The following is a 26319-nucleotide window of genomic DNA, read 5'->3' as shown; positions in this document are numbered from 1 at the left end:
CTGTAAAGTTGCACCACCACTACTTGATGTTTGTGGATTACTCCTTCATCCCCATCCTTCTTTTTCCTCCTTTCCAGAAACTGCAAGCTATGCCAGGTAAGCAGCGTAGCAACCAGGGTTTACGGAGATCACTGGATAAAAGACTGAGGCCTAAAAAGACAAAACTAGACATGGAATGCTAATGGAGGGAAAATCATCAGCAGAGCAACACAAGCAAGACTCAGCATTTGAGGTGGGACAAGCTCCATCCAGGGCCAGGCAGAACAGGCACAGCAAACTCCAAGTGCCCATTTATGCACGGGGCCTTTTTACCTCAGTGTTTCATCTCTTTAACCTATTCTGTACCCTCTAAAAGCATCAATGATCCACTGCTTTGAATGTGAAGTCACAATCAGGGAAGCACACTTTGTACCTAAGAGTAGATTTTCATACGTGCAGTCATGTGTCTGAGTGTCCCCACACCAGCTTCACAACCCTCAAACTGTTTGATTCTGTATAATATTTTCTTTACAATGGCCTTTCCGCTTCCCAATTGCTTCTTAGTTTTACCTCAGTGAGCCCACAGCAGTCACACAGCCCTTTCCCTTCGCATTCTGAACGTGAGCAATGCACAGAACAGAAGAATTTCACTTGGGCACTTCAGTGCTTGTAGCCCTTTAAAAAGTCTTCATTACTGACGTTGAGCACATCAGGCTAAAACACATCAACAGAACATCAACCGCAGACTGCTCACAGCACTCACGTGCATGCACTGCTGCAGCCCTCCTGCAGCTGCTGCTCAGAGCCAGCACTGGACTTGGGCCAGAGCTGCACTGAGCTTCAGCCTGCTCAGCCCTGCCAGGCAGACAGCAAAACCAGCTTCTGCATCAGTACCATCTCTTGACAGCAGGTGAGCGAGCCGATACAGACAGTGATACAGCAGCACAAAGAGCAGGCTCTGCAATATGCTGCACGTTTGCTTCTGTATTTTCCTTACCGGCAGTCCCTTCAAGCTCCTTCAATTCTCTGACCTCTTGCGAGGAGAATTTTTCAAGTGTTCCCTGGACCTTCCATGTCCAGTCCTTGTCTTGCTCCAACCTTAGATTTATTTACCTGCTAATACATCAAATTGTAAATTGCATCTTGGCTTTCAACGCCTAATGCTACAGCTATTGCTACTGGTTTCTGTTTAGAACAGAGCACCCCATTAAAGCACGCTGATTTATCAGGATGGTAAATGCTGCAGTAAGGTCCCTGCTATCAATCGTGGCACAGAAAGCCATGCATGCCAAAAAGGGGAGGAAGAATGATTTAGTACTATTACAGAGAGAGATTATTTTCTGTTAAGAAAAGCAGCGGCTCCTTTATCCAACAATGAATGCAGACTGACCAGTGCTTTAGAGACCTAGTAAGATGGGGTTAAAAATGATAACAAAGCTGTGCAAAAGAGGACAGATGGCAGCCACACAATAGCCATCAAGTCTATTTAAACAGCTAAGTGGTCTTCCTACGCCCATCACAGCTCCAGACGTGTGGATTCAATGCCCAGCTCACGTCACACGGAGCCCTATAACCTGCAGCAGGTGCAGAGGTCACGGCTTTCCCTTCCACACCATCATTTACAAATTCACCCATCCTCCCCGACAAGTGCAAAATAGCAAAGCTGGGACAGATGCTCCTGCCCAGCAGCGATAAGCTGTGCCTCTGTGACTTGCTACACGTGGGCTGAAGCCTGGGATAAAGCAGCAGCATGGGGAAGGCAGGGGAGCACTGCGTCGGATACTGCATCTCAGCCAGTCTCTGTGCAGTTCGACATGCCCCTCTCTCACACACACGCACACACCACAAGATGAGGGCTGTAACACCACAGAGATTGCTCCAGCTCAGACACAGGGCTGTGCAGTGTAATTGTCTCTGCTATCTGCACGGCTGGGAAACGGAAGCACTCCGGGTTCAGGTCTCATAAACACTTACAGCTGTAAATCCTCACAAGCCCTTTTAAGCCTCTGTTACAACATATAACTTCCCTTCCTCAGACAAACCAGTTCTTCCCCTTGCTTGCAGTGGTGCCCTCTTTCCCCTTAAAACAAGCCTGTTAGCCCCATAACTTGAATTGAATCCAAAGGTTTGGATTCACAAGTCCTTGCTCTGACAGAACACAGAGTTTGGACATTGAATGAACTCCTCAGGGAATGGCTCTGGTGAAAGGGAGATGCTCACATCCTTGTAACAAAGAAAGCTACAGAAAATATAAATGCAAACACTAGCAAAATGGAAGTGAACACATGGATCAAAATGCGAGGATTTGACTGAGCCCCTTTCCTGTAGGTTTCACTGCTTTTCTCCACGTTCAGAAGTTGGTATGTTGAGGGGGAAATGACAAATATTTTGCAGAGCTGAATCCATCGTCAAAAACTGATGTTAACGCACAAAATAAACTCTGCTTAATAGATGAAAATAAAAGTTACTACCACAGCCAAGAAGTACTTTGCAGAACAGTCACAATGTTATCCAGTGTCCATCCACACAGAGCTGTGACAGTTCTAGTGCTTGGCAAGCACCTGAAACAGAACCACAGCCATCTGACAAGTTGTCTGTAGAGGATATACAGCAATTGCACAAGGTCTCTGTGAGCCCTGCATTAAATCTAATATGCAGAAGGCAGTAACATTTTCCACATGGATCTTCTTACAATTGAGGGGGGGGGAAAGATAGAATACGATGCTTCAAACTCTCCAATTTTTAAAGGCACAAACACTGTCCTCGGCAGTGCTGCATGACTGTGAGCAGAAAGCTTCCCACAGGTAAATGCTGCTCTTCAGGAGTGCGGACAGCAGCGTCTGACCTGCGCTTGGGCCAGACCCTGCTCCACACAACCCTGCAGCATCCCAGCTGGTGTTTCACTGGAGGGCTCCAGACACCTCCCACCGACTTCCTTACCAGAAATAGCTGTAGCAGCGCCGCGCAGCAGATCACTGTGGGCTGGCATTGGCAGCCGTGCCAAGCTGCAGTGAACAGTCACATCCACATCAGATGTGGGTCGTCCCTACTATGTGCCAAAGGTCTCAAAATGCACCTTTCTGGCATGGCCTCATTTCTCTACAGCTGCATTTCATCACTGCTGGCCAAGGCGCAGCACAGCAGCTGGTTTGTGGTGATGCTGCTGGCTCCTCCAAAGCCCGGAGACAGCAGCTCTTAGGAAAACGCGAGCCCCGCTACCCGGCTGGGCTGCTGCAGAGGCACCTTGGCTCCTGACCTGTCTGGGAAAGAGAGGCGCTGGTGTATGAGGAATACAGCCACACTACCACCACCACAAGCTGGGTTTAAGTAGTGGTGGATCTGTCAAATATTGCCAAGGTGAAAGTCAGTCACAGGACAAGAACAAAGGAAATAACTGAGTTCTACCATGTTAATACTATACTTACTCAAAGACTCCTGAGAAACCTTCCCAGACACACTCAGTGTCACACAAACCCTCTCTGAAGCTCAAGGCCTCTGACTCACGGACTCTTGGAGACCTCCTTGGCAAACACAACAATATAGCAAACAGCAGACCGCGTGGGGAGCAGGGAGAAGTACCACCACCCAGACCAGTAACCTCTTCGTTTGCTATTTTGTTTGTAAACATTCTCTTTCAATGAATATTCTCACTTTGCAAACTGTTTGCAAGATGTATGGATGCATTACTTGTATCACAGAACAGGTCTCCACCCCTTGTGTTCTATAATTTATCACTGAAGTGCTCAAGTTTCCTGTTCTGGGGAAGGCTCGGAAGAGGATTTCAGGTTTGTACAGATGCCAGTTAGCGACTGTTTGTACAGTTAGTGTACAGGTTTGTACAGTTAGTGACAATTGTACAACTACATTCAGATGTTGTACATACGACTCTATGAGTTTACCTGCTCATAATTACTTCCACAAGTATTCGGTGTAAGGAAAGACAGGTCTACCAACAGACACAAAATAAAACAAACCTAAGGATAAGCACATTGATTTACATACTCAAGGGCATTCTCAGTATTTAGTAGCAAATGTCGCTGAAGTCAGCAAATCTGTTCATTTCTCACAGTTGCTGCTACAAATAAGGCTGTTCTCTATTAATTACATAATACCACCACTGAAAAGAACGGCTTCAATTCTCCTTTTAATGATTATGAATGTGCTTGCTTGTACTGCAGGACTACATGGCAACTTTCCAAGGAAGAGGATTCAGTTCTCCTAGGCAGTGCGCATCCGTCCAAGGAGAAATGAAGTTGCTGCTGATGTACCTTCAGATTTATCATCACGTTGCTAAACCCACCGTTTCTCAGCCTTGTCCTTGCAGAGATGCAGAGCACACAGCACAGGAGCAGCCCACCGGCCTCAGTGCATGCATTCTGAGAGAGAAGCTCACCACAGAGCACTGACAGCCTCACTGTGCTTCACTTAAAAGTAAAGCTTATGTGCTTCTAATTTCCCACAGACATAAGAAATACCCTACCTTGTGGCAGGGATTTCTCCTCACTGGCAGCTGCCGTGCCGTGCTTTAACATCACACTATCAGTACAGCTCTCAGCCATCTTGGGTCAGTGTAAACTCAATTGGTACCGCATTAACACAACATGGAGGACCCTAAAGGCAAACAAATAGTTGAACCACCTCCATCACGTTAAGAAGTGCTGCGAAAGGTCTGGGATTGATGCACTTAAACATCCCCTTAGACAGATTTCAGCTAAACTGCTGCAACTCTGGAAATCCTGAAGCAGGTAATTCTGTTCTGAATTATTAAACATTACTGGCCTTGTCCCTGCCCTGACCCCACCCAGAGATCTCTCAGGTGGCCTGTGACAGCGCACTGGGATCTTATGCCTTTTGCTTACAGATGAACAGAAAACAAGCTGGCTTTGCAGAGAGACCACTGCCTGTTGTTCAGGGGGACCGTCAGGGCAGAATGGCATCGTTGTGCTGGTTCATGGAGACAACAGCTTGCTCTCCAGGCCTACAACTTATGAAGGCAGAACCCAATCTACCTCAAATCCTTGCAGCCCTGTGCAAAAAAACCCAAAAAAAACCCAAAAAAACCAAACCAGAGCACACACACGAGTGAGCAGGGATGAAACCACAATGTCCAGTGAGGCTTCTTGACCATGAAACTCTGCATCAACTCCAATGACATCTTTTGGAAATGTCAGTACAGAACTGGTAAGACACCAGCATCCTACCTGACACTCACAAAAGATGTAAGACATGGTTGCAGGAGAGCAGCAGGCACCAGCCCGTGCACTGCTGCCAGCAGCACGCTGAGGCCTGAGGCCAGCAACCAACAGTAGTGCTCAGCAGTACTGAGGTGAGGTGACAGAGCTCCTAGCCGCAGGACACAGCCTGGCTCTCTCCCTCCTGCAAAAATCAGATGCTGCTTTATTTTCTCTTTGCTGTGCTACATATGTAGGGGACCATCGTGTCTCATACACAGTGATTTCTCAAAGAACATTTCACAGCAATGTGCTGTGGGGTTTGTTTCATAACTGCCTACAGGTCACGGCCGTAACACAAACACCTACATGGAGAAGGGTGGACATGTCACACACAGGTCCTCCAACCTGCCACACACCCCTTTCTCCCTCCAGCCAAAGTCAGATCTACGGCTTCCAGCACACGGTGATGTTTGTCAGTACTAAACACTATGCTGCTGAGCAGCACACAGCTCGGGTCCCTCCAGGCACATGGACAGAAATGGCTTGGGACCAGCAGACACAGGCTACTGAGGCAACCAGACAACAGCAGGAGCTTTGCACTGACTTACACACACAGCTCTATGGTCTTTCCCCCCACTGCTCTCTATTCCTGTCTCTAGCACTCATAAATCTCTTCGCTTTGGTGATGAAGAGGCTAAAGAAAGGCACTTTCCTAAATGTGACACATTTTCTTTTGGCCAATTAAGGAATATATTTGCAATTTTAAGAGCAAATATTAAAAGTAAGAAAAGGAAAAAGTGAAGCCAATTTACTAACCACACACACTGACAAATCACCTTATCACAAGAGCCAGGATGACTCAGAAAACAAATCTAAATAGCTTCTGTGATTTAGCACTGACCGACACTCAATGTATTAAAATAAATTGCCCGTGATTTCTCGCAAGCTCCATGCTAATGCACTCCATCATATATCAGAGCAGCAGTGCATAACTATCTAGAGGCTTCAGTCAGTGGCAGATAACGTAATGAATTGTCTTCTCACCACACCAGGGAAAGGAAGTTAATCTGCATCTCCAGCCTTTCAGGGAATGTTCCAGGTTTGCAAAGCGTGAGTCAGCAGCACTGCTGCTCCATAGGTTTTTTTCCTACCACACTACCAGCACCACAGACTCTCCTGGCTTTCCCAGCTCTGTCAGGCCAGGCTCAGGTTTCCATCAGGGAACAGCACCTTTTGAATAAACGGGGCAGGTGAAATAATTGCCTTTTATTCATCACGTTGAAAGCCACTGCAGACCTGTATAATCACGACATAATTTTATACAGCAAAGAGTTTCACAGGAAGAAAGAGTTGCTAAGTAAAAGAAAGGGAAATTAGTATTTTACTAAATGTATTCTAATCTTTTTGTTGTTCCTGCTACTATGCTAATACCCAAACCACCATAGTTATCACAGCCAAGACAGAAACCACCTTTTTAAGTCCCATGAAGTTGGTGAATATAACCCTCCCGAAGAGCAAACTGGAATCTGACTTTGCACAGACCAAGAAAATAAGCAAGACGACAACATAAGCTTCCCAAATGAGTCTGGCAGCCTCCAGCCTTTCACACCAACTGAAAGGCTGCACCTAATCACTTCCTCCAATGGAAACCATGTGAGTTGAGATGAGCTGATGATGATTTTCTTCCCCCACTGATTTCTGTGCTTTGATGGTTGTTTTCCTGACAGGTTACACAGGGTATCCTTCCTGAAATTACTAAACCAAACTTCTGCTATTGCAATCTACTATCCTAACTCTTAATATTTAAACATAGCCTGAGATCAAGAGTACATTTTCCTTCTAGAAATGGAGAACAAAGCTGAGGTGAGTCATCCCTTCCCTCAAATGGTGAAAGCACCAGCACAAGCTCACCACTCACTGCTGACTCTGACTTTCCAAAGCAGGCAACGCACCCAGTGCTGACCAGCAACCAGAGCAACTCCAGCATGCACTGTGTCCTGTCCAGAGGACAGCAAAGGGCCACAGAGAAACTGGGACGCTCTGGTGCAAAGGTAATGGAAGATGCGGCAGGAGCAGAGAAGAGCAAAAGATGTAAACTCATATGAAACCAACTTTCTTCATCAGGACCATGATCCATTACAGTTGAGATCCACATCAATGGATCTCAACTCTAACCCATATAAACAAGTATTATGTGGATTACGTTCTCCCTAAGTAATAATTTTTGAGTCAACAGGCCAACTTCAGCCTCTTTTGATGCAGAAGCAGAGATAGCAAAGTTCCTACAAGTCGCACAAAAATAGATGTCCAAGAAGCTCAGACAGACCCTGCAAGTGACTCCTAACTCAAAGAAAAGCTATGACCCTTATTTGCCACTGAAACCTTTGCCTAGGAGACAGCCTTTCTAATCAGTTTAATCTAAACTGAGAATTTATCATCAAGTACAATAAATTATCAGGAACGTCATTCCATTGCTCAAAAAAAAAAAAAAAAAAAAAAAAGCTTGCTCTAAGTAACCATAGGAAAAAAACACAACATCAGTACTAGTGGTCTAAACCCAGCCCTGGTGAGAGAAGTGAGGATGTTCAGATCCTGCCTAAAACAGCCATCCAGCAGAACTCCTCCTTACCTCCATTGCATGTGCTGAGAAAACAGCCATCTACCAAGCACGGTTAAAAGCCAGACGAGAGCCTTGGGATGTGAGCAGACTGCAGGGCCAGGCTGGCTCCTGATGCCACTCCCCACAAGAAGCCCTGGGGACGAGCTAAGAGCTAATAACATGCGCTGCTTCTGAATGCCTTTGGCGCATTTGGTCACCGTGTCACTAAAGGAGAGTGCCATACATCACGTCATTCTGGGCACCTGCCCCAAAGCCCACAGACTGACTGACAACCCTCATCGCCACTGCAAGCTCTGCCTTCCCTTATCTTTCCCTATCAGCTAACGTTTTTCTTCTGATATTCCCAGCCTTACGCTGCACCTGTGGGCACAGAAATGTTAAACCTTGTTAATCCACATTTTCGTAACAAAATCAGTCCCTCTTAACTCTATTTCAAGAAAATAGTGTTGTCTGAAATTATTTCTATTTTTTGCCAGCATAGCATCTTTTTCTTCTTGGCAGCCAGAAGGATTAATTGGTAACGTGCATCTCAAAAGCTCAGATCAAGGGAAGAGGTTAAAATGACTGATAAACCAGAGGTGTAAGAAACATATGTGTATTGCTTGTTCAAAAATCAGAGAAAAATCCCCACACCAACCCTGCTTTACACACACATAGCTGACACCCTCTCTTTGTTTTCAGGAGACCGCAGAGATCTGATAAGATACTGTGCACAGAAGATAAGCAGCATTTCCATAGGAAACAAACCATTCAAACAAGAGGATCTCATTGCCAACAATTTTGATTCATTATGCAGTGGCACTGTAAAGACTGTGCAGTTCTACTTGTCAGCTAACAAACCACCGCTTCTATTTGTCAGAGATCCTTCGTTTTCCCTTCCCCCGTGCTGCAGCAAAACCTTGGATTTTGACATCAAGCCCAGCAAGCAGCGTTAGTCCTTGAGACACAGTTTGCAAAACATTAATGAAATCAGAATGAGACTGCAGCTTGGCTTGTTGCCCCTGGATAATGGAAGTGAAATTAAAAGTAGGGAGAAGAGAAGGGACCAGCTCTTAGCTAAAAACAGATCGCTGAATGCTTTTTTTTCTTGAGAATTCAAGTGTTTTGTATGCTATTTACTTCAGGTTTTTCTATTTCAATGAGTCAAGTGATAATCGATACCAGGAGGAAATAGCATTAAAAGCAACTAAAGAAAACTAACAAGAAAAGCACTCCTTTGAAGAATTTTATCTAGCCAGGAAAGCCTATTAGGCAGGAATACTTCCGCCAAAGACAAAAAGAATACAAGAGCCAAGAGAACAGAAAGATGTGTGGAAAAGGAAAGCGAGGAATGAAGTGGTATGTAAGATGACCAGGTGGGGAAATATCTTGAAGAATTCAGTAACGCTTTCCCCCAGAAGGAGCACTATCAGCCTCAGTAATTTACTGCAATGAAGTTGGTTATTCATAACATTTCAGGGATCCCTTGCTGCCAGCACTAGCCTGCATCCTTGCCATGCTGGAGTTCTGGCTCGGGGTTCTTGCTTGTTTGGGACTCCTGCTGGGCATTTCACGAGACCAGGCTTTCTCACTGAGTTAATATCATTCCCACTTTTAGCCACGCTAGAAATGCAACCACCTTTCCTACAAACTAAAACATGTATATTTTGCTTCCCGTCCTACAAACACACAAATTACTCTCAGGTCTAAATGCTGAGCTAAGATGTATGATGAGCTGTGATACCCGATAAGCACAATGCACGGTAACACCTCAAAGAGTTAAAGCAATCAAAGCCAAAAGGTATTAGGGGACGACAGAGCACAAACTTCTCTTGGGAACTAGCAACGGCGCTGTCAGAAAAATCCCGGTCCATGTGCTTTATTTTGCCATATGTAAATGATTTCTGAAGGCTGGGAGCTCAAAAAGCCATCAGATAGAAGCTCTGCCAGCACTGCTCCGCCCAGCCAGGCTGCTGAGACGCTGTACATAAAGCCCCAAGCTGAGCAACACCAATTCCTTACAGCAGTGAATGGGTTAAAAGAAGTTTCCCTCCTCCGTGAAAGCGATACGGCATGAAAACAGCACTATGCTTTCTGCTGCTGTGATAGATTGTACCTGTTCTGAGCAAGGCACTGAGTTTAACCCTGTTCTGGTGAGACTGCAAGCATTGCACGGATGCTGAAACCAATCTTAGACAGCCCCCACGCCCAGTAGAAATGGAGATGGGTCTGTATCCCACTTAGAATGAAGCAAGGCAAGCGCTCAGCTTTCTGTCTCACCCTTCGGTAGCCGCAGCTGAAAGGGCTAGTTAAATAGCCAGAGCATGTGCATACACATCCAAAATAACTTCAGAGCGCCTGCCCAAACAATTAAGAAAAAAATCTATACAAAGCTGCAACACAGCACAGTTCAGTGAAATCAAGAACACTGATTTTTGTTTAAAACAAGACAGAAAAAAAGAAAAGCCACAGAAAACAAAGAGCAATCCACTCCCTGCTACACATTCAATCACACATCCTCAAAACCCCATTCAAATACAGAGGTGCCCTACCTTTCCGATCTGTGAACAAGCAGATTCCGATCAGTGGATCACGTCAAAGACAAGATGATGGAGAATCTGTTAAAAATAAACCAAAGGTAGGGGAAAAAGAAAGAAAACAGTTCATTTTTGATGAAAAACAGCTTCCAGCGATGAAACAAGTTCTTTTTTTTCCATTATGCAAAAACCTGGATGCACACAGACATATCCGTACCAGTATCTGTGCATAAAGGCATGTGTGCTTAGAATAAAGATTACGTATGCACCGAGTAAATTTATCAGCAAAACTGCTGAAGTTTATTACCTACGCATTTTAATTCATTCGGTGTGCAGCACTACAGAATTCAATCTACAGCAGGCTAAACCCAAAAAGCTACAGCATGAAGGTATAACTTGCAAATCCTCACACAGCAAACAAAGCTGACATTTTAAAAAGAAAATCATTACCGGCTCATATGCTGCCATACCACAAAAGCCTATCCTTAAATAACTGCTGCATAATCATTCTCCTGGAGTGTTGTTATCCATCGGCTCGCTGCCTATCTCCAGACAGACGCAGTCTGCAAGCCACCAGCTTGTATCTACCATGGGTACGTCAGGAAAACTGCAAATTAGAAGTCGTCCCCGCAGTGGTGAAAAGGAAAAGAGGGTGAGTGGGAGAGGAAGAGGGAGTTCACTGGCCACAGAAATTTCCAGAATGATGACAAACCCACCAGCTCCGCCATCATCCACTTACAATAGGATGCTGCACCTCGTGGCTGCCTAAGCAGTTCGTCAAGGGCTTTCTGGTATCAACTGCCTGACAGGCATTTTAATTGCATGCAACCGAGTGCATCCCCAGGAATCGGGCCTTTAAGCCTATGCATATCATCAGCCGGTCCCTTTTGTGCCGCTGCCAAAGCACACAAGCGCACACGGCACACAGGCAGCAGCGCACACGGTTTCCATTGCGATGCCGATCCAAATCCTAAACAGGTTTTGCAGCCAGTACAGTGAAAAGGAGGTCTGAAGGGATTTAGCATTTTCTACATTATGGATTAGGGGCGAGATTCACTCTCCCTTTTCCTTTCTTTATCCCATGCTGCTATTCACATGTTGCAAGCAGCTCGTTTACACTATCATCTGAGCCTTGCATTTGTCTATCCACATTAGCGGGAAATAAAAACGGGCAGAACTCAGAAGTTCTGCAGAGAGGATCAGGGACCCTTCAGGACTAATAAATGACACAGGGCAGCAGCGACCGCTGCACAGTTGTGCTTGCACATGAGCTGCTGTGAGGTGTCCAGGCTTACTGCCCCACCCTCACCTGTGTGTTTCAAGGCCTCTCTCTGGTCATCCATCTGAGCATGACATGGGATCACTGAGCTGTGAAGCTGCCCTTTGTTTGTGGAGGAGATGTGGCACGGCTGGGGAGGGACAGGACAGAAGGAGCAGGGAATGAAAGAATTAAAAACAAAAGAGTTGAAAGATCAACTCATTTTCTTCTAATTTTGTAATTTTGTAATGAAACATCAGCACAAACATACAGAGGCTTTCAGCAATGGAGCAGTCACGAGAATCCAGCGAGTCCAACCCCACTGGAAAGGGCTGGAGATGAGTTCAGAGTTCCCTACAGTTGAAACACAAGCCAACCAGACCCACTCCCAATGTAAGCTCGTGCTTCTCTGGCCTGTGACAGCAGACCCCTTCAGAGAGAAGGATGCTCAAAGGAACAGAACATATCGCCCTGCCACAAAGCTTGGTAGAGGTCCAACAAAGCCCATTTACCTTTGAGAGAGAGACTGGGCTTGCAGGAAGGAGCAGCAAATCTCATGTGGGTTCTCAGCATTTCTCTCTCTCCCCTCAGACTTTGTAGGCAGAGGGCTGCGAAGGGAACCGATTCTCTCCTGCCTTCCCTCACAACTACAAGAAGATGACTCTTCACACATCCATCAAACTTCACGTCAATGAGAAGTTCCACCCTCGTCTCTCTCTACGAACAGATCCCAGTGCCTCAAAAGCACCTGCCCTACCTGCTTCCCCCCCCCTCTAAAGCATCACAGCTGTGAGGAGGAGGAAGCAGAGAAAGGCAGCCCTCATAGACAACCTGTAAGGGACAAGAATAAGGATGGAGCAGGCGGCAAAAAGGCCTTCAGAAGGAATGGAAAATCAAGCAAGAGCAGCACTAGCGCAATTCTTAGGCTTCTCCTCTAAGAAAGCCTCCTGTGACTCACCGGAGGGGTGCCTGCTGCTGCCAAACCTCCCACTGCAGAGCTCATCCACTGCAGAATCTTCTCCTGCCCTCGTCTTGCTCAGCTCCCCCACCTCCCAGCTGGTGCTGGCTCCCTGCCCTGCTGCCAACCTTCCCACACCCCCATGGCCACCTCCTGCCTGTCGCTTTTCCCCCAGCATTCCCCCAAAGCAACCAGCAGCTCAGGGAGGTCCCCAAACCAGCATCTGGGCTGGGAGGGTCAAGGTATTACAAGAAGTCCTGAAAACCTCCAGAAGCTTCTCTGAGATGTTCCTACTGACCTCTCAAGGTTCACAAAGGACTGATGTACGTTACCAAGCTATGCCCTATACCCCAGAGCAGAAAGTATTCCTGCAGAGCTCAGTGAAGCTCTGTAGGATAGGGCACTCGGTTTCATTATCGTACTTAGATTTTGCTTATAAGACCCAGCTGCATTCTGGGTCACACTGTGCAAGGTGCTGAGCAAAACAAGAGAGGGTTTCTATCACAACTTGTTATTTGAAAGATCCAAACCACAGAGAGGCATACTAGCAGCATTCTACTCGTTTTAAAAGGTGATGAAAAACGTACAGTTAAGGCAAGCCCAAGCCCACATACAACCTCTGTAGCCAGTCTAAGGTGGAAGATCCTCCCAGATCCTCAACCTCAGCTCTTAACTCCCAAACCCCTGCCAAAACCACGCAGCCTGCCTTTAACAAAGTACTGGGGGGTTGGTTGCTTCTTTTTAGCAATAGGTTGGGTGAACATTTTATGCAATGCCTAAAATAGCATCTAATATGATCAGTGATGTAGATGAGGAGGAATAAGCCTGCTGAACAGAAATTGCACCACTCTGGTAAAAATAGTCCTGGAACATGGAATTTTCTTTTTATGCTTTCTTGTTGTAGCACTTAGAATGGCACTGGGGATGGCTGCCTACTGGAGAGGCTGAGAGGAGATGGGCTTTTCTAGACTAAGTACTGCCTGTTCTTCTGCAGTAGTAACAAACATTGGAGCATCTATTCTACCAGCCATTTGATGGAGAAACTTGCTTTTCTTCCCCTCCTCCCTTCCTCGAACAGGAAAAAAACAAAGAGGAAGACAGTAATTAATTCCAGAACAGCACATGCAGCATGCCACACCAGCTCCTTCACAGGAGTTCTATGGTGTAGAAGCTGGGGCTGGAGGCACGGTCAGCATCTCTATGGTTACTGGTACAGCAAGGAAGAAGGATGGGGAGGATATAGCAAAGGCTGAAGGAGCAGCTTTTGCAGCAGCAAGGGGCAAAGGATTTCAAAACAGGGTGAAAAGTGTCTGGATGTGGGGTTGAGTTTAGCCTCCTTGTTTTTTTTCCACTCCAAGGACTAAGTATGCAAAAGAAGCCCCATTGTGCAGTCAGCTCCTCCAGAGTCTCTTCAGTTGGGATAATTTCTTCCCATTAGCCGTGCCCTCTGCCTTTGCACCACAACATATTCCATCACCTTCCTGGGACAACCTGGCCTTCCCCCCAGCCCAGAGACACATCCTGGTGATGCTGCCCTCCCCAGCAGCCATGCAGAGGCCTGTTGTGCCTCATAGCGCAGCCAGCTGACACAACTGCAGCTCCTGTGTGGCATCACTACAGAAATGAGCCTCTGGAGCCCAGGCAACCTACGTCCACTCTTCCCCTTACATCTCAGCTTATTTGTTTTTGAAATGTCAGACGGATATTTTCAGGCACAATCTCTCCTTTGTGAATCCAAACCGACTTCTCAACTAAATAACAGATTTGAAGAATACCTAGGAAGGGAGCCCTCATTTCCATTTCACTCCATGCCAGCACGTTGCTGAAATCACACTGAAGGATGTGGGATATTCAAATCCTTCCAGGTCTGCTTTTTAGAAATGCCAGTGCTGCACAGAACCCTTTGAAGCTGTCATAAACACATTTCCAGGTTTTCTTAGAAAATCTGTGGTTTTCAGTTAAGTGATCAATAGAGCAAAAGAATAAGAAAGCAAGAGTCGTGACAGATGCTGGTTAGCTCCCAGATCTTGTATGTAGATACAGCATAATTACTAATAACCGCTGCAGTATCAAGTTTTGTATAGCTGCCTCCTAATAAGGCAGCAACAGCCAGATGGAGGGAACAGCCCTGACTCAGTGCTTGTTTGGCCCACTCAGGGGATGCCCGGTACCACTGGTGGCCCAGCAGAACTCCCTGGGCTCAAAGCCCATCCACGACAGAAAAGCAACCCGACCTTCAACATGGCAGAAGCAAACCTCAGTCTCAGAATCACAGAAACATCTGTGTGATCCCACCGGCAAAGCCACAGAGTGCCTTACCACAGACACATCAGCCCAGAGACTTCCTCACTGCCCCTGGAAGCTGGTTTCAACTTCCAAGTGATTCCCCAGCTTGTGATATCACGAATAATCAACAGCACCAACACTGCTACATAAAGCAATGCCACTTCAGCATCGTGGCTTTCTGCAAAAGCAAGTTCTGGAGCTGTGCACGCATACACACACAGCCTATTTGGGGGCTGCAAGACAACTGCACAGTCAGCACTATGTTACAAGGAGGCTCAGAGATCAAAGGTGCTACCACAAAGCTTCTGCCATACAGTCCAGAGCCGCTGCAGGTAGATAAATGCTGCCTACAAGAGAGTCATCACCATTTTAAACATGTCAGTGAAAGAGCAGAGTTTATTCTTCTTTTTTATTTTTGTCTTTAATTTCATTTCCCATGGAGAGATAACTGGCATGCATTGCCACGTAAAGCAGTATCTGCAGCATTACAGCTACATCGAGCTAGTAAGGGAAATCAGGTTTTCCAGGAAAGGTATTCGCTCCTAAGAGAGAATAGTGGTACACAACGCAGTCAAAATGTAGACACTAATTAATCTTTTGGTCCACCTAAAGATGCTGTTCTTCACATAGAGCCTCCCTCTGACACAGACAAGAAGTGGAGGCAACTACTGTGGCCTCAGTGCTGCAGGACACGTGTTGGGTGTTCGTGACTCCCCTGAGCACAGTGGGAGAAGGAGGCTTTGTCAGCTTCTCAGAAACCCCGTCCGAATGTAAACTAAGAGTTAAGGGTGTCAAAAAAGGGCAAAGGCAGACCAACAAGGTTAGAAACAATGCTGGTGGTGTTATAAGCTGATCAACTGCTTTATGTCATTTCAGTTCTCCAAAACCCCCACTGCTACCTGGCTCTCCTCTCCACAGCTTCCTCCCAGCTCTCTTCTGAGCGCTGCTCCATTCTCACTCCAGACGTCTTCTCTTTACTCCCATCACTGTTGCCCTCCTTTTCCCCATCCTTTCTGACACCTCCCTCACAATCCCTGACTCTACAACAGGTGAAGGACACTGAAGTCAAAAGCCTGAACACCATGTGCTGCGTGACATCTGCAGAATACAGAGTTATTTACTCTGCTTGGCTGCGCTATTCATCCTCCACAACCTCATCCTGTCTTTAGAGGCAGCTCTGTTCTTCCCTCTCTGCCTGCAGAAGAAAGGAGTGCTTCACAGGACTGTAACGGACGTTCGCGCTGATTCATTGATGCTGAAACCACTCTCCTAAGGCTGTGGGATCCCAGCCCACCAGATAGTGCTGAAAATCATGGTCAACCTTTCCATCGCACATGTCTGTGTGAGCTGCTCCTGTGAGCTCTGCAGGCTTGGCCCCAGCAGGCCCAGTCCCCACGTCACTGGCCAGCAGCCCCTACCTGCACTCTGGCAGCACACAGCAGTACAGCACCTGGCTCACCGTGCAGATCTCAAAGCTCACTGAGCACTTCTTCCTGCCATCATGCAGATTATGACTAAGGCAATAATACAGATGCAAACCCTATCGTTTTTTTCTCATCACTTCCCTCTTCTGGCCTACCGGTGAGGTGACGAATCAAAAACTTGCTTACAGTAAAATATCACAGCTACTGCAATAGGATTTATTTGAATGTCAGTTTGTACTTCTCTTAACAATCATGTAACCTAATGGGTTTCAATTAACTGTCATGTCATGCAAAAGCTTTGGTTACTGTTCTGTATTAACCTTATCAATAAAATATTTTAATTTCACAATTCATGTGTTGAATTTTATTTTGCATGGCACGCAATTAAAATATAGCCTCTGACTTGGCACAGCCTTAAACACATATAAAGCAATAACTGTAAAGTAAAACACACAAGTTTATCTGTTTTGCTTAACTGTGGGTTTTGGATATATAAATTCTTCAGTTCCACGGGAAGCTGGCACGTGGTGAAACACAGCACCGAGAACAGGTTTTCCTGCAGTGGGTCTTGTATCTGTGGGCTCCAACAAGAAAACACAATTGTTCCTCCATTTTCACAATGCTAATAAAGCAATTGGAAGATTCACCTTTCTTCAGAGATACCCTCTGCAGCAGGTAAATACAGCCTTCCTAAAACCAGCCAGCTAGTTATTCTTCTCCCATGTCCACAGATTCAAGAGCTCTGAAAACCAACTTGTTCAGCCCTAATACCTCACTGCTTTTCCTCGACAGCAAAACCAATGAGACAGGCAATAGAAATTGCAGCATCGTGTAGCAACATGTACAGAATTGGTTTGAACAGCTTCTCACTTAGCGGTGCTTTATGTAACGGAGGCAGTCAGGCAGAAAGCCAGGCAGGAGCTACCAGCAGCCCAGCCGCACCAAGGAGAAGCTGCTGCGCACTGGCTGAAGAGGAGATGACCAAAGCTGCCTTGTGGGAGCGACACTGACCCACACAGACACTGACGTGATGCTCCATGGCTCTGATGTGACACCTCATTTCCTCAGCCTGGGCACCCAGGTCTTTTGCATGGAGACAAGTCTCCTCCGTGGCCGCCCTTTGCAAACCGCAGCTTTCCAATAAAAACAGCCCTAATTAGGAGCAACTTTGACTGTTAAGACAAAACCCAGCTAAGACAATCTGAAGCCCTTCCCTGCCAGCCATGCATTTGGACAAGAGTCTGTATTTCTCAGACAAAGGCAAGGTGGGGGCAGCAACACGTGCAGCACACGTAGCAGATATTCTCTGCACAGAGGACCCCTTCACAAACTGTTTCTTAATGGATCCTGACTGTTGCACTTACTGTGAAATGAGCATCGCAGATACCGCCGGCTAATTCATTAGCTACTTGTGATTGATTCTTGCTTTCATCACCATAAAAGCAGATTTCCTGCGGCTAACATAATGATCCTGATTCCCCCTTTGCTTACACACATTAAGTCAGCTACAGCTCCACCGAGCCCACAGCAGTTGCTACATCAAGACCAAGTCTGGTTTAATGACTCCAAACTTGGAGTGAGTAATCCAAAGGTAGGTTTCATTTCCCCTGGCCTCACAGCCCAGTCCGTAATGATTTTGAAGCTCTGTAAAGGAGAGAACTGCTCTCCTCTCTACCAGGCAGTCGCCTCGAGGGTGAAAAACCATTCAGCGGCGCTCAGTTACACTGCCTAAGAGCTCAGGGCGTGAAGAAGACTGTCACACACCATTGCCATTAGCAGGCAGTTCAGGGAAGTTAACGTGGTTGTAGTCAAACCTGGTTTATCAGTGGACTGGAAGCCACCTGGCAAAATGAAATTACAGGTAAAGAAAGAAGCTTGGTACTTATTTGATGCACCTCAAGGGATTTGGCCTTCTTTAGATGAAGAGGTGTTTGGATCAATGGCATTTTTGCTGACAGCTCACTGGCTGCACTGCCAGAAAGCTGGGGAGCCTCTCACGTTGTTTCACCAACCAACATGGGAACTAGCTACAATAAACCATCCGGACACTGCTTTACAGCAAAATATACCAACACAAGGGCAGACTATCACAACTGCACTATGCTTTTTAAGAGCCAGAATACCTAGAGGAAATAATACAAAAAGCAGAAACAAAAGCCACACAGCTTGAAGACAGCAAAAGCACAAGGACATGATCAGAAAAGCTAAGGAATGAGATGAATCACAATTAGCAAGGAGCATAAAAGGCAACAAAAAAGATTCAATACGATCTGAAAAGCAAACAGGGCAAGTCACGGTTCAACAGTGGGGCACAGCAAAGATGATGCACAGAAGAGTAGGATGCAACGCAGTCAACATTTGCCTCAATTTTCACAAATAAAATCAACTGTGAGTAAACACTGCATGAAATTAGTTCGAAAAAGAAGCAGAACCTGGGTTAGAATGGGGAAGAGCAGCGTTTGAAGCTCTTAAAAAACCTAATGTAAGTTGAGCAAATTCTGTGAGTCCTTCCTGACTCAAGAAGATCATGCAAGGTTTCACAGCAGACACAGATGAGACCAAACACCACACCCTCTCTTGAAAGGAAGCCATGGGAAATGACAAACCAATCAGCTTAATCTCCTCTGCACCAAGATTTTGGCACAAATACACGAACAAGCAATTTTTAAGCATTTACAGGACGTTGAAAACTCTTTGAAAATCATTAATTAGCCAATAACAAATCCCAGCAAACTGATCACATTTTCTCTCTAATTTGCACTTACGAAAGTTGGTTTTGACCCCAAGTTGGGCTGAGCTTTTCAACACTTAAGAAAACATGTTAACTATATTTTTATACAGAGAGAAGCAAGAACAGGAGCCCCTGTTCCCACGATAGCAAGGTGGGCTCCCCAGGCAGCAGGCAGGCATCACAAACCCTGCAGCTCTTTCACTGAATGCCACCTTGTGCTGCCCACCCTGCTCCAGGTGCACCTCAGGTGGGCTGGGAGCAAGAAATTGTGCTGCTGCTGACCTGCCATCCCCCAGCAGCACAGCTCATCCCCAGGGTGGGACGGCTTCAAGTGAAACCGTTTGCCCACGTGCTACCGCAACAGAGACTCCAGAATGCAGCTCCCAGGGTTTGCAAAAAGGCTCCTTACCTCATTTCTTAAAGGTCTGGAGTCAAAGTCAGCCTTTGGGGCGGGACAACTCTCATGATGGAGCAAAATCTCCAGGCAGCCATGTGGAACCCAGAGCACAACGCTACTGATAAAGAGCACAGAAGGAAAGGGGAGCAGAGAATAAATGGAATAACTAATACACATTTGCTCCAAGGTCCTCTCTGCACCAGTTGGTAAAAAGAATACTACTGAATCATTAATAATTGAAGGAACTTGAAGACAAAGGCATTTTCAGCCAATGTTAGACAAAGGGATGAAAGAGGGCTGTAATGAGAATTGTGATGATAGCATCGCTTACAGGGGGCGCTGGGAAGGGAAGTGCTGTATTTAAAAGAAATGATTCCTTTGTAAAATGAGAGCAGGTCTTCTCATTGCTAATGCAGAGGCCAAAGGGCCTTATTCAGTGGATGATGTCACTGAACACCCTTTTGGGCACAAGCTTTCCACTAACAATATCAAGCAAGGATACAAGACTGTTCTAACAAATACAAAGTGTCACTTGTTTATATTTTTTTATCCTTATAAATCATTAAGAGATGAATATTCAAAAAGCATCCAATGTTCTGAGCTGTTTCTTAACTCCGCTGATTCTCCACACGTAGCTGATGGAAGGCTTAGGCCAGCTTGAGCTTCCAGTGCTCCCAAGGCAGGTCCAACACCACGGCACAGCACTGAACAGTGCCTCCTGGAGCTGCATCCTGGCCAGAGTAACTTCCATGGTACCCTTACAGACCAGCAGCAGTGGAGACGGGCACCTTCATATCTGCTTCTGCTATTAACAACATGGGACAATTGCTGAGGAACAAAATTGTGCAAAAACACAAACGAGAGGAATGTTCAATTTACTGCCTCACTGTTTTATTTTGGGGAAAGATTGTCACAAAAGCTCAGGAAGAGTGAAATTCACTGCTTTCATCATAAAGAATAAAGCACATAACTTCAAAAAAAACCTACAGAAATAATTGGGTTAGATACACTTTGTAGGAGAAGGGAAGGAAAAACATCTACAGAAAGGACAACTGCAACCTGTCACAGACCCAAAGCCCACAGTCAAGCTTACCATCTCCAAAATAACTGGCTATGCTCAGCCAAGAAAGCTATGCTCGCAAGCCTTTCCAAGCCCAAGGAATACAGCAGGAGGATGGCCCACTGCCACCATTCATGCCCAGAGGACACCTTCCCAATTCCACATGAAGACTGTATTTTCTGGCCCAGCAGATTTGCTGGAGTCCCCTTCCTCCTTTGGATATCCTCTCTCTCTCTCTAGCTACAAGGCTCACAACATGCAGAGCTACCTTCTCCCTCTCGCCTTCTGGGCACGATGTTACTTGATCGTGCCTTCCTGAGCTGTATCACTTCCCAGCTCTGCAGTGAGCCTGGGTGCACCTCAGTGGTCGTGCAGGGCTCAGCAGCAAGCAGGGAGCAGCCACCCCACATGGCCCCAGCAGGACAAGCTGCCCCGAGGCACACGCCGACCACATCAGCTCTGCCGGGATGCCTAAAGCTGTGTGGATTGAGCACATGAAACCTGGGATTCTCTTAGTTTAATAGCAGCCCTGATTCACACCACTTGCAAATTGCCTAATATTGGGTACTGCCCTCATTAAGCCTTTTAAATTCCTTTCCAGTCAATGCAAAACAGAAACTTCAGAATTTGAACAGCTGGCAACACCCTTCTTCAATATTTCATGGCTTACACTCATATATAAGCCCTTCTGACAGAGCTGCCACAGGACAACAGATTAGTGGAAAAGGAATGGGCTTTCATTATAGGATTTATTCTCTGTTCATCACATGCATAAGATTTTAAAAGCCCAAAATCAGTCTGTGTTTGCTTGAAAGATACCAATCCACCCCCCAATTTCATTTCTGATTCCTTCCTACTTAGAGGCTAGCTCTTGAAGAGCAAAAAGAAATAGTTAGCACACTTGTTAATAAAGGGGAAATATTAAAAAGTTATTAATAAACCACAAACACATTTAACACTCAAAAAAAAACCACAGGGCCACGACAAAATCGGCAGCTTTCACATGTAGAAAAAAACAACAGTACTCAAACAAAACACAGGATACCTGCACCTGCTGCAGGAAGTTGCATCCCCGTCTGGTAAGGCTGCCTTGGCTTCTGTGAGCATCCCGTATTTCTCCAGAACACACCAGCCCTGTGCTGCAAGATACTGGCTACTGAGGCCTCCAAAGGACTGGAAGTCCTGGGAAAACTCACGCTAACTGTTTCTCCAGCAGCATCCACTGGTTGTGCCCAAGCTCAGCAAATCACCGGAGCTGCAACCACCACAGTGCTGGGGAACACAATTCTTCCTGCCCCTCCTGCTCCATCAGCAGGTTGTATTTGCTGATCCTTCTTGCAGGATTTAGACTGCTCCCGGTTGCTGACTCCCTGAGTCCATCAGAGGGGCCCTCATGAAAGCAGCCTGCTCAACACATCCTCCTCCTGAGGCTGTCTCCCCCTGCAGCCTTCAGTGGTCACTGCTCTGTTCTCTTCCCTTGCTGCTTTTAAGGGCAGAGGTCAACACTACCCAGGTGAGCCACGTAAGGAGCATATGCCAAAGCTCAGTGAAAGACACTGGCAGGAGGAAATGGTTTTCATTCCCTTATACTGTTTGGAGACATTTAGAATAACTTCTCAAAAAACCAACGTCTCTTCCTATGTTCCAACTGCTGCCCATCAGACAGACCAGCTGATTCTTGCCTCCCACCTTCCCTAAATTCCAAAATACTCTTACTCCTGAGGCCGGCACTCCACAGCCACATTACAACTCCCTCAGCCCCATTCCCTTCCTGGCAGCAACAGAGCATCCTGTGCTGCACTTGCTTCTCTCATCCAGGTACAGGTAACCACTGCTTCAAACTAGAGCCCCAGTCCTCTAGTGAAAGCTGCTTAGCGCAGATGCTGGGCCCTGGAGTCAGACTTCTGCCCACACATCACTGGGGCTGCCTCCTGGGGCAAACAAAATGCAGTGGTTTTCTCTCCGCTTTCCCCACCTAACCTCACAGCTTTTTCCCTCGTCTCTTCTCATTCCCTTGGACAAGAAACCAACCACAAGCCTTCACTCTATAAAGTTATATTTTATTAATAAGTGTACACTTATACATATGTTCAGATTGACTCCAGCATATAGCCAAGACAGAAATAACTGAACACTGATTTATTTTTTATGGTTTGGTAAAAATAATTTTACACTTCAGTAAGTTCAAAAAACCTTCTACCCTGTGACATGCAACCTGATGAGCAGAAGGCAGAGCGCAGAAGGCAGGTATCACTTGGAGACAGAAGTCTCCTGACAGCACGTCCCTAATAGCCGTGCACTGAGCAGCTGTCTGCCACGTGATGGAGAACTCTGAGAACAAGACAAGATAAAAAGCTTAAGGGATATATTTTTTTGCTATCTCATTTTGTTTTCCTTCAACTACTCCACATGTTGCTATTTAATTTTCGTGGCTCAGGTTTTGCCCCTTTAAAAGACCTATAGGCTCTCCCCTGTCCTGACCTAATCTGTCCTTCCTGAAGGGCACCAGGGGGCTCAAGCTCCTGCTTTCCCCTTGCATACAGCAGCTGATACTTGTCTGCATTACCCAGCCAATTACTATTATTTTCCTTGAAAGCCAACAAAACCCCTTTTGGAGTGAAAGCCCTCTTAGTGCAAGGCTCTTCACAAACACCTGCTAACAAATGAGAGAAGGCCACATGGGGCAGAAGTAGAGAGGCTAGAAGGGGCATAGGAGCCTGATGGAGCAGAGGTGAGAGCCCAGCCAGCTCCTGCACCTCTGCCTTGACTTCCAGGAACAGGAGAAACAGACTGAGGAAAGATTTCCTGCAAGCCAGGAAATTTATTTATTTATTGCCAATTTTGATTGACCTTTCTAGACAAGGCCACATTGCCAAACGTACGTAACCCCAATGCGCTAGGTACTGCGCCTGCTTCAGCAAGCTTAACAGCTGCACAGCACACAGATGACAACGGAAATGCTGACGGACAACATCTGCCAGCAAAGTGATGGGTCTCAGCCTCCCAGCTGAGACCAGCTGGTGCATTTTCAGGTGGCACCACGTGACATGGGAATCCTCTGGGGACAGCGAGGTGGCTCAGATACCACAGGACGCCTCCTTACACCTCCCTGCCTGCACACAGTAAAGAGAAAAAGCAAAAAGGATGCAGCTGGAAACCCTGCAGCAAGTGGCCCTCCAGGCAAACCGCTCCCCTGGTGAGCTCCCAGCAGGAGCAGAGGCTCCAAAGGCAAAGCCCTGAGTTTGCCAGCACAGGCTAGTGCAGAGCAAAGCCCAAGCTGACAAACAGGCTTATTCACTTGCTGGCTGTTTATTGTGTATCAGCACTGCGCCATCTGCTTTACTACATCCTTTAAAAGGCTGTAGCAGCAAGGGAAGGCGACTTGGTTGCCATCCTCCTGCTGCTGCACACTACCAGGTGCCCTGCATAAAGGGGAGGCTGCTGATGGAGCCAGGGAAGAGAAGCAGAGAGCTCACTACGCAGGGGGAGCCAGAAATTGCAGGACCAGGAGTGATGTGGAATACCAGCCCCTCAGGAAACACCAGTTGCTGCAGCATAGCATCATTTGAGCCACTGCTAGAGCAGCTGTCTGGCTGCTCCAGGAGCCTCGGCAAGAGGAGGGGAACCTGCAGTCCTGCACCTTTGCAGGGCACTAAGTCACTGCTCCCAAGGTCAGCTGTCCTTCACACAGCCCTTGTTCTAAAAGGGTCATTCCTTGGGTAGAGGAAAGAGCCTTGGTGTCAAAGAACAGAGTATGACTGAGATGCAGGTCTACAGAGAAGTTTGCTGACTGATTTTAGAACAACTACAAACAAGAAGACATGGCAAACTCAGAAGAGTGTGACTAAATGCAAAGCTGCATACTACAGGACTGCTTGTGATCCCAATATTCGAGCCATCACCCACGCCACCACTCCTTATCCATCCTCTCCCCTGCACACACCATCAGAGTGGTTGGGAAAGCCTCAGTGCAGCCCTGTGGAATCAAATGCTGCAGAACTACATACATATAGAAATTTATGTCTCTGTACACACACACACCACGTAACTGTGAAACACCCCATCTGCTCACGTTATGACACTAAACGCATGCAATTAACTGAACAGAAACAGCATAAGGATCTGGATCAGTCAGTGGCTTTTTCCCTGACTCCTACTACTTCCACCTTCCTCTCACCCTAACATATGGAATGCCATATGAATTACTGAAAGGATCACGCTAAAACTAGAGACAGTCAAAGCTATTTTTAATGTAGATTATGGGGGGATCTTGTCAGTCCTTTGTACAGCATTGTTTGCCTTACAAGCTTGGTCTGTCACTACTCCTGGCAAGCCCCACTTCCAGGGCTGACAGCTGATCTCCAAACTCTTCAATATTTTCTCTCTGCACTCCAAATTAAGTCTCCTTTCCCATTCAAGTTACCCGGCAGGAACTCTGCAGGAGTAGCAGCTCAGGTGAAAGTTACTGCAGAGTCAGGAGTCCCTGCATGTTCTTGCCCAGGCACAGACTGGGAAGGTACAGCCTTTCCAGCCCTTTGCTGAAAATCTCTCTGTGCTAAGAAGCCACAGCACCAGAGCCAAAGTCTCAGCAGGAAAAAATCGCAAGAACAACTCGATTTGCTTACATACTGATATTTAAAACCCAGTGCAAAGCTTGGGAGACTCACAGTGGAGATCCATCTGCAGACACCAAGTCTCTTTAAGGCCCCAGCAAAGCGTTTTAAAGCCAAGGTAGGGCAGGTCAGCCATGTTATTATTAGCTATGAGAGGCCCATACATCACTTTCAGCACGCATTACCCAAAATTGCAATTGTTATCAAGAACTGCATTTTCTCCGACCCCTGAAAATCAATTAAAGCATTAGCAATCTCATCTTGACAGTCAAGTGCATCATCAGCAATACAGAGTCGATCCAAAAACCAATGTCAGATAAAAGGCTTCAGGTGAGGTAATGCCAATCTAGAGGGAATATCAAGTGCCAAAATAAAGCAATTTCTTGACAGCCGTTGTCTTTATCTTTTAACCTATACTCTCATTACAATCTAGCTCCACTGGAAGAATTTTCTAACACAGTTAATTTAACCAGGGAAAGAAAAGCAGCTTCACACACCCCCCTCCGCTACTGACACACAACCATGTGGATGCACGCTTTCTAACTGATCCCCAGAGATAATGCTCTGGGGATGTAGCTTCGCATACTAGGTTTTCTCTGAGGAGACTCAGGTGCTGTCTGGGCAAAACAGAAGGCTGGGAGAATCCAGCACTTCCAGCTCTGGCAAAAGCAGAGATGAACAAACGGGTGGTTTCGAGGTCCCAGCGGTTGGGGAAGTGATACTGGGTGCACTGAAGCAGCCTTAAAAGTGCCTAACAAGGCAGAAACTGGAACTGATGTGTCACAAAACACTATCAATGACCATGAAACTGTTACTTCATTTTAATATATAACAAATCCAAGCCTGTCTCTTCAGGGTACCGCTGTTTCCTAAGCAGAGGCAGCTCAGATCCTCATGCAACCCTTTTCACAGATGCCTACTTTTCCCTCAATGAAAAAGACATCCCCAGTTGTTCCTTCCTGGTTACGCTCGGCAGGACTCAAACTTACGAAACGTTCTCATGTCTTTCCCTACGACTCTGAAACGTGTTGGCAAGGCTCTGCCTTCCTGTTGCATATCGGCAGATCAGACTTTCACCCTTCACATACACACTCCAGCACTCCGCGCCACAGGCATTTTTATTTGACTTTCCCTGATGTAACTACAGATCAAGTGACCTGAAGGATTTCTGAAGCAGCACTAGGATGTGACACGGATTAGGCACCCAGAGAGGAATAGCAAGACCTTGTTCTCCCACTGCCTTCTTGTAGGACTGAAAGATACAACAATTAGCAAGTCCCTATTGTTTCTCCTCCATAGAAGC

General features: G+C 46.4%; 1 protein-coding gene across 1 annotated transcript in view; it reads right to left on the bottom strand.

Annotated features, from left to right (window-relative positions):
* The window catches only part of MAP2 (microtubule associated protein 2), a 192001-nt gene that overhangs the window by 103529 nt on the left and 62153 nt on the right, over positions 1 to 26319 (bottom strand). Inside the window, exon 3 of the mRNA XM_042874432.1 lies at positions 10305 to 10370. The gene's annotated coding sequence lies outside the window, so the exon portion shown is untranslated. The remainder of the gene's footprint in view (positions 1 to 10304; positions 10371 to 26319) is intronic.

This window comes from Lagopus leucura, unplaced genomic scaffold (assembly GCF_019238085.1).
Source record: "Lagopus leucura isolate 7727_CA_CO unplaced genomic scaffold, USGS_WTPT01 Super-Scaffold_100012, whole genome shotgun sequence".
Lineage (NCBI taxonomy): Eukaryota > Metazoa > Chordata > Aves > Galliformes > Phasianidae > Lagopus > Lagopus leucura.
The sequence above is the reverse complement of the archived record's forward strand: the minus strand, read 5'-3'. Positions and strand labels throughout refer to the sequence as shown.